Consider the following 8,062-nt stretch of genomic DNA (forward strand, 5'->3'; position numbering starts at 1 on the left):
ATTCTATCTTCTGTCTCAGTTACCCTAGCTTTGAAAGAAGTTAGATTAGATTGGAACTCATTGAGAACATTGTGAAGCTCATTCCTGGTGGCTTTCAGTTCTGCCCTAACATTGTGAATATCATCCCTGGTGGCTTTCAGTTCAGCCTTAATCAATTCCGTTTGGTCATCCATGGCTTTCTTCAACCTAGCTATTGCCTGGATAATTGTTTGCCTGAATTCTCTTTCCAACGTATTGTTTATGTTGATAGCCATTAGCTCTGTTGCAGAAGTCCCATCCTCTGTATTTTTCTTCTGTTGGGCATTCTTCCTCCTAGTAATTTTGGTGAGAGATGACTGAATGGATGTAGCTGGATGTATCGACCATGGTGCAGTCAAGTTGCACCGTGGAATGCTTCTGAGCAATCAGGATTCCCCACCCAAATGAGAGAAAAAAGAAAAGAAAAAGAAAGAAGACAGAGAGAGAGAGAGAGAGAGAAAGAGAGAGAGAGAGAGAGTGAGAGAGAGACAGGAAAAAAAGGGAGGATAAAAGAGAAGTTTCAGCCCAAATGGGCTCCAAGGAAAGATTTATGAAGTATACAAACAAAAACAGACAAACAAAAAGACTGATAAAAGTATATGACAAGAGAAAAAAATATATATATAAGCAAATAAAGGAAGAACCTCGTTAAGAAGAACCCCAAGTATAAGATTTATATACTATCAGGACAAACACAAAAACACAGAAACATTGTCAGAAGAAAAAGATGGGAGAGTGGTTATAAATTCTCAGTGTGGGCGAGGAAGGTTATTTTGATTCTTCCTGGATGTATCTTTTTTAAAATTTATTTTTTATTTATTTTCAGCATAACAGTATTCATTATTTTTTTTAACAGTAACATATTTTTATTCAGACCTCCAGGAAAATCCCATAATTACAAAAATTCACATTTTAGTACTTGACATTCTGTATGGTGAGAAAATTAAGTCTCTTTCTTAACTACACCCTCTCTGCTGCAGGTTTCAGCCCATGTCTCAGTTTTCAGCTGAGGAGTCAGAGAACAGCTCTGGGTTTGTGGGAGGTCACCCATTGTTTTGATAGGAGCAGTGTCAGCAGAGAAGTGGAGGATGTAGCCGAATACAATGGGTAAGGGAAAGAGAGCAGACACACAGGTACCTGAGTACCACCTGCCTCTTTATGCTGTGTGATTTGTAGTCTAGAGCAAAAGCCTAGGGCTATTTCTTTATTTTTGCACCACACCCAGTGCTGCATGCAATCCGTGCCCTCTATAATGTATCTTGATATCTTTGTTAAAGGACTCAACTTTCCTAAGATAAAGGGGGATTAAAAATTGGTTTACCTATAAGGGTAGCATTGATTGGGGAAAGGGGATTACCTTGAAGTTTAACTCTATATGAATATTAGAAAATAAAAATAAAAAAGGAAAAAACTAGACTAAACTAAAATTTAAAAGAAAATTAAAAAAAATAGAAATGCAAAAGAAAAACATATGTATATGTATCAAAAAGTTCAGGTTAGAAGGTTATTGTGGAATTTGATGTACTGGAAATCTCACTGTGATGGTAAATAGGTTAAAAATTATCTATATTAAAAAAAAAAAAGAACCAGAATAGTGGGAATGAGTTAAAAAAAAAGTTATATCTATGAAGCAGTGGTGGTTGTTCTCTTGTAGTTTTTTTTTCCCTTTCCTTGTTGGTTTTCTGGGGGAGGGGCCTGCCACGTGGGTTTTCAGTCAATGATGTTCCCTGAGTTAAGTCCTCCCGCCCCCCTCAGGCTCTGAGGAAACCGTTTTTTTCAGGCTTTTGTTCTCTGGCAAGATTTTTATGTTTGTTCACTTTTTTTCTCTTGCCTTGACCGCTTTTGATGGTTTTTATAGGTTTAAAGGAAAGCAAGTTGTACCCCGACCTCCCTCTCAGAGAGAAGCCTCAGTGTGCTCCCCTGTGTTTGCTGCAGAGCCCATATAAATTCCCCCTTGGTCGCTGGCAGAGCAGGTTCTGAGTCGCGGTCCCGGGGGATGCAGGATCTTCTGCTTGTACCCCAAACCACTGCAGTGGCAGCTGTCTGGGCAGCTCCAGATTGCCAGAGAGGTTCCAAGCAGCAATCTCACACTGAGATTTTCCCGCTGGCCCGGGTTGGGAGTGCCTGGTCTTTCTGGGTCTAAGAGCGCTGGGTTTGTGGGCACCTCTCTCAGGGGTGGGTGTGGGTCATGCGCTTCTCAGGCTCTGATAGCAGGGGGCGGGTCCGACAGCACCAGGCGGGGCCTTTGCGCACCTCTCTCAGGGAAGTGTGTGTGGCACGTGTGCATCTCAGGCTGTGATAGTATGGTGTGGGTCTAAGAGTGCTGGGCTGGGTCTTTGGGCATGCCCCTCTCTCAGGGGAGGATGAGGGGCGCAAGCATCTCAGGCTCTGTTAGCAGGGCGCAGCGTTCTGCCATCTTGCGAGGCTCCTAGCCCCTCACAAGAGCCGGACCCTACGTGTTCTCAGGTGCACTGGTGGCCCAGGGACCAAGACCTGGTTTCTCTGAGGCACTCTCTGGCTCAGCACCAGGGGAGGCTGTCCTGGGTCTGGGGACTTAACCCCTGTCCTTGGCTGCCCCAATTCACACAATTTCCCCCCATGATCCTTTGCTCTTTTTGAGTGCTTTCAACCAGTCTCCAAGTTAATGCTGGTCCCCAGATGCAGGGCACTCTCACTGGTGTTGGGGGTATTACTTTCCAATGAGTCGCCTCTGGTGGCTCCCTCCCCCTTTTGTTTATCTTCTGATATCAGTCGCTGTTCCCACTCTGCTTTACCTGCCCACTGGCGTCTTCTCCCCCTGTAGAGATCCAGACATGTATAATTCTGATCTCAGGCTGATTTCATGGGTGATTGGAGTTCTTTGGTAGGTAATCGGCTCACTTTAGGGTACAGGTTGAAATGGCGCCTCCTCCTACTTCCCCGCCATCTTGTCTTCTCTCTAATTTTTTTAAATTTATTTTTTATTTATTTTCAGCATAACAGTATTCATTATTTTTGCACCACACCCAGTGCCCCATGCAATCCGTGCCCTCTATAATACCCACCACCTGGTACCCCAACCTCCCACCCCCCTGCCCCTTCAAAACCCTCAGATTGTTTTTGAGAGTCCATAGTCTCTCATATTCACCTCCCCTTCCAATTTCCCTCAACTCCCTTCTCCTCTCTAACTCCCCATGTCCTCCATGCAATTTGTTATGCTCCACAAATAAGTGAAACCATATGATAACTGACTCTATCTGCTTGACTTATTTCACTCAGCATAATCCCTTCCAGTCCCATCCATGTTGCTACAAAAGTTGGGTATTCGTCCTTTCTGATGGAGGCATAATACTCCATAGTGTATATGGACCACATCTTCCTTCTCCATTCGTCCATTGAAGGGCATCTTGGTTCTTTCCACAGTTTGGCGACTGTGGCCATTGTTGCTATAAACATTGGGGTACAGATGGCCCTTCTTTTCATGACATCTGTAGTGCAATGGCAGGGTCATAGGGAAGTTCTATTTAATTTCTTGAGGAATCTCCACACTGTTCTCCAAAGAGGCTGCACCAACTTTTATTCCCACTAACAGTGTAAGTGGGTTCCCCTTTCTCCACATCCCCTCCAACATATGTTGTTTCCTGTCTTATTAATTTTGGCCATTCTAACTGGTCTAAGGTGATATCTCAATGTGGTTTTAATTTGAATCTCCCTGAGGGCTAGTGATGATGAACATTTTTTCATGTGTCTGATAGCCATTTGTATGTCTTCATTGGAGAAGTGTCTGTTCATATCTTCTGCCCATTTTTTAATATGATTGTCTGTTTTGTGTGTGTTGAGTTTGAGGAGTTCATTATAGATCCTGGATATCAACCTTTTGTCTGTACTATCATTTGCAAATATCTTCTCCCATTCCGTGGGTTGCCTCTTTGTTTTTTTGACTGTTTCCTTTGCTGTGCAGAAGCTTTTGATCTTGATGAAGTCCCAAAAGTTCATTTTCACTTTTGTTTCCTTTGCCTTTGGAGACATGTCTTGAAAGAAGTTTCTGTGGCTGATATCGAAGAGATTACTGCCTATGTTCTCCTCTAGGATTCTGATGGATTCCTGTCTCATGTTGAGGTCTTTTATCCATTTTGAGTTTATCTTTGTGTACAGTGTAAGAGAATGGTCGAGTTTCATTCTTCTACATATTTAAAATTTTTTAAATTTTATTTATTTATTTGAGAGAAAGAAAGGCAGAGCATGAGTAGGGGGAGGGGCAGAGGGAGAGGAAGACTGCCTGCTGAGCAGGGAGTCTGATGTGGGACTCCATCCCTATTCAGGATCCTGGGACCAAGAGCTGAGCTGAAGGCAGATACTTACCTGACTGAGCCACCCAGGCACCCATGTCTCCTCTTTCTTGAGGAGAGCCTTCCCAACTGTGTAACCTTCAGGCACCCTGCATCTGCTCCCACTCAGAAGCCTGAATCTTGGCAGGCTTTTTCTTCCAAGAGGAAGAAAACCTTTTCTTCCAGTTTCTTTGCCACTATCTGCAACCTTATTTCTTTTCCCATTTTTCCTCACTGTCCATGTTCCTGTGACACTGAATTCCTGTGAATGAATTCTGTCATTCCTGGCCTGTAACTATCTGGCTGCTTCATGACCTTCCTTAACTGCCCCTCTTAGCCTGGAAATCATTTCATACCTGTTATCTTTCTAAACTTCTTTATCTTTCAGGTCCTATTTGTCACTTCTCCCTTGAGTCCCCAATGTCCATTCTCATTCTTCAGTCACAACACTTGTTAATACTACATCAAACTTATGTATGGGTATAAAACCCTTAAATGTGATGGCAGCCACTGCTGCTTCTTCTATTCATCTTCCTCCTTCCAAATTATCTAATTTTACCTCTACTTCAGAGCCAGGAACTATTCTACTTAATTTTACAGGTTTTATCTAATTTAATTTTCCTAACAGCTTGCTACTATAATCCTCAATTGATAGTTGAGGAAATAAGAGAGTTAAAGATACAACTTTGCCCATATCACAAGACTGGTAAGCAGAGGATACAGAATTTAATCCCAGACAGTCTGACACCATATTTTCTGCTTTTAACCACTACCATGCCACTTCCTCTTGTTAATAAATGTTGACTGAATAAATGCCAGGCACTAAAATATGTGTTTCACCTTTATTTCATTTTCTTGAAATCCGTTTTAATTCACATTACCTATATCATACAATGAGTACTAACGTCATGAGGACAATTACCCATAATTTTATTTCAATTAGAAGGGACCAATAATGATCATTTTTTAAACTCTTTTTTAAAAGATTTTATTTATTTATTTATTTGACAAAGAGAATGAGAGAGAGAGAGAGAGAGCAAGAGCAAGCGAGCATGAGAAGAGGGAGGGTGAGAGGGAGAAGCAGAGTGCCTGCCAACCAGGGAGCCTGGTGTGGGACTCGATCCTGAGACTCCAGGATCATGACCTGAGCTGAAGGCAGTCACTTAGCCAACTGAGTCACCCAGGCACCCTAATGATCATCATTATTATTAAGATCTGCTTCTACCCACAAAACACTTCTGATCCCAAATGTGTGGATTTTTCCATACCAAGCAATTCTCTAATTCTTTGCAGAAACCAACTAGGTGTCCTTTAATTTAATTTTATTCTAACACTAAGTACTTGAGTTACTGCAGACCCTACAGTTTAAGAGCTCAGTCTGGATCTGAAATGCCTCCCATTTCAGATGCCATTCACAAGTGGTAGGTCCCTGATTACCCACATATCTGTCCAACTTGGCTTTAAATTGGGTATTCCCATGATCCCATCCTCAGGTTTGATAATTTGCTATAATGTCTCACAGAATTCAGGATTTTACTTATTTACTTTACTTACTCACTCACAGGATTTTACTTACTTACCAGTTTATTATAAAGGATATTAGAAAGGATACAAATTAACAGCCAGATGAAGAGGCATATAGGGCAAGGTTTGGAAGAATTCCAAATATAGGACCGTCTGTCTTTCTGGACTTCGGGATGTACTACCCTCCTAGTCTGTGACTATGTTCACCAAGCCAGATGCTCTCCGAACCCCTTAATTTAGAGTTTTTTATGGAGGTTCTGTGACATAGGCATGATTGGCTAAATCATTGGCCATTGGTAATTAACGCTATGTCCAGCCCTTCTAATCTTCCTGGAGGTAGGGAGGGACCAGTGGGGCTGAAAGTTCCAGCCCTCTAATCATATGGAGAGTTTCTCTGGTCCTTATCCTGGAGCTATCTAGAGGTCCATCCAGAGTTGCCTCATTAGCATACATTTAGCTGTGTTTGAAAAGGACTTATTATGAACAACAAAGGATACTGCTCTTATCTCTGTAGCTAGTGAAATTGCAAAACTTTTAGGAGCACTCTGCCAGGAACCTGGTCAAAGACCAAATAGGTATTTCTTATATCACAGTATTTCACTAGTTAATAATCAGAAGTAATTGGAAACTTCTCCTGAGGGGAGCCTAGGAGGCACCTCAAATGCCCCCTCCTGTTTCTGGAGGGGATTCATTTGTGCGGTCAGTCTTGTCCCTCTTCCTCCTTTTATTTCTTCATCTATGTAGAGGCTACTTTTAGGCAAATAGGGTTGAGCAATGGAATGTTGAAAGGGCCACAGAGACCACCTGGCTGAATACAGACAGGTCTATCAGGCAACCAACCTCAAAATATCCATAGACCCTAAGTGACCAATGTGCTACTTATAACTAGGCATAGTTACCAAAAAGAGAATTCACCATACCTCCTCACCTTCCCTCTTTAAAAACAGCCTCTACCCACTGCCTCCCAGCAGACAGTTTTTGCTCTCCTATCTTGCTTGCCTGCCGCTCCCTACAGTGTACTGAATAAACTTCTATCGCCTTTGTTCTGCCTCAGGTGACTTCTATCACCCCTTTTCACCGGCCTCCATCCTATCATCACCCAATATTTGGGGGCCCACATCTGATCAGATGGACCCCCCACTTAGACATCACGATCTGTGTATAATTTGTTCATTGAATGAGCTGGACTCAGTGGTGTACAATCAGGCTATTCCTTTATTTTTCTCCAGCCTCTGCCTGGTATGATTTTATTCAGATCTCCCTTCTCCATTCCTGAAACTGTTCTTAGGAAGTGGCAATAACTTTTCTAGTCACTTTTGGGTATTAGAATATCTGATTTTTTAGGCATTGAAGAGTACAATCCAATCTAAAATCAAAACTTTCCTCTCTCATCAGTCCCAAGTTGCTCCCAAGATGCTCCTCCATCAAATTCAGGCCTGATTCATAATTTCATAGGGCAGAGAGGGGAAAGATGTCATGGCCTGTTTTCTTTTCTTCATTGCTTTATTTCCTTTCCTCTTCCCAGTCTCCTTACTTGGTTAGAGGGGTGACAGGTAAAGGGTAGCTGGTGCTATTTATGACATTCTCTTAGCCATCAAATACTCTGTGCCATGGATATTTAAAATCTTCTTCTTACGCTGTGCTTTCCTGGAGTCTTCAGAGAGTCCTCACTTAATGACCTGACAGTTCACTGTTGCTTATGACTTTCCCTTAGCTCCCACTTCCGGCAGAACATTGCCATCCTCTTTCTGCTGGAGTGATTTGACCTCACACCAGATAATGGTGAAAAGAGGCTGTCATAGATGACTTTATGGAAGCATCATGTTTTTGGACAGTTTCTCAAATTCGGGGGGGAATGGTACATAAATTTTACTTATATAAAGTTTGTTGCTCTGTTCCAACATTAATTGTTTCCTTGGGGTTAGTTCTGTGTTCAGTTTAGTTTCTTTCTTTTTCTTTTTTTTTCAATTTTTTTGGTAATTTTTTGTTTGACTGACCTGTGTTGGTGAGGCAGGAGTTGATGAATGAATCTTGAGGACAAGGGACAGTGAGTAAAGTGATAGACACAGCTGTACCTTGAAGTGGAAGAGCTATGTTCTTGTCTCATGGAGTGGAAGAATTAATCTCACAGACAAAGGAGGGTGAATAAAGTGATAGACGTCTATTAAGCAAGTATACAGAAGAAGCTCTCAGAAGTGATAGGGGTCCCAATA

The sequence above is a fragment of the Mustela putorius genome, unplaced genomic scaffold, assembly GCF_011764305.1.
Source record: "Mustela putorius furo isolate JIRA1106 unplaced genomic scaffold, ASM1176430v1.1 tig00000238_pilon_pilon_pilon, whole genome shotgun sequence".
In the NCBI taxonomy this organism is placed as follows: Eukaryota; Metazoa; Chordata; class Mammalia; order Carnivora; family Mustelidae; genus Mustela; species Mustela putorius.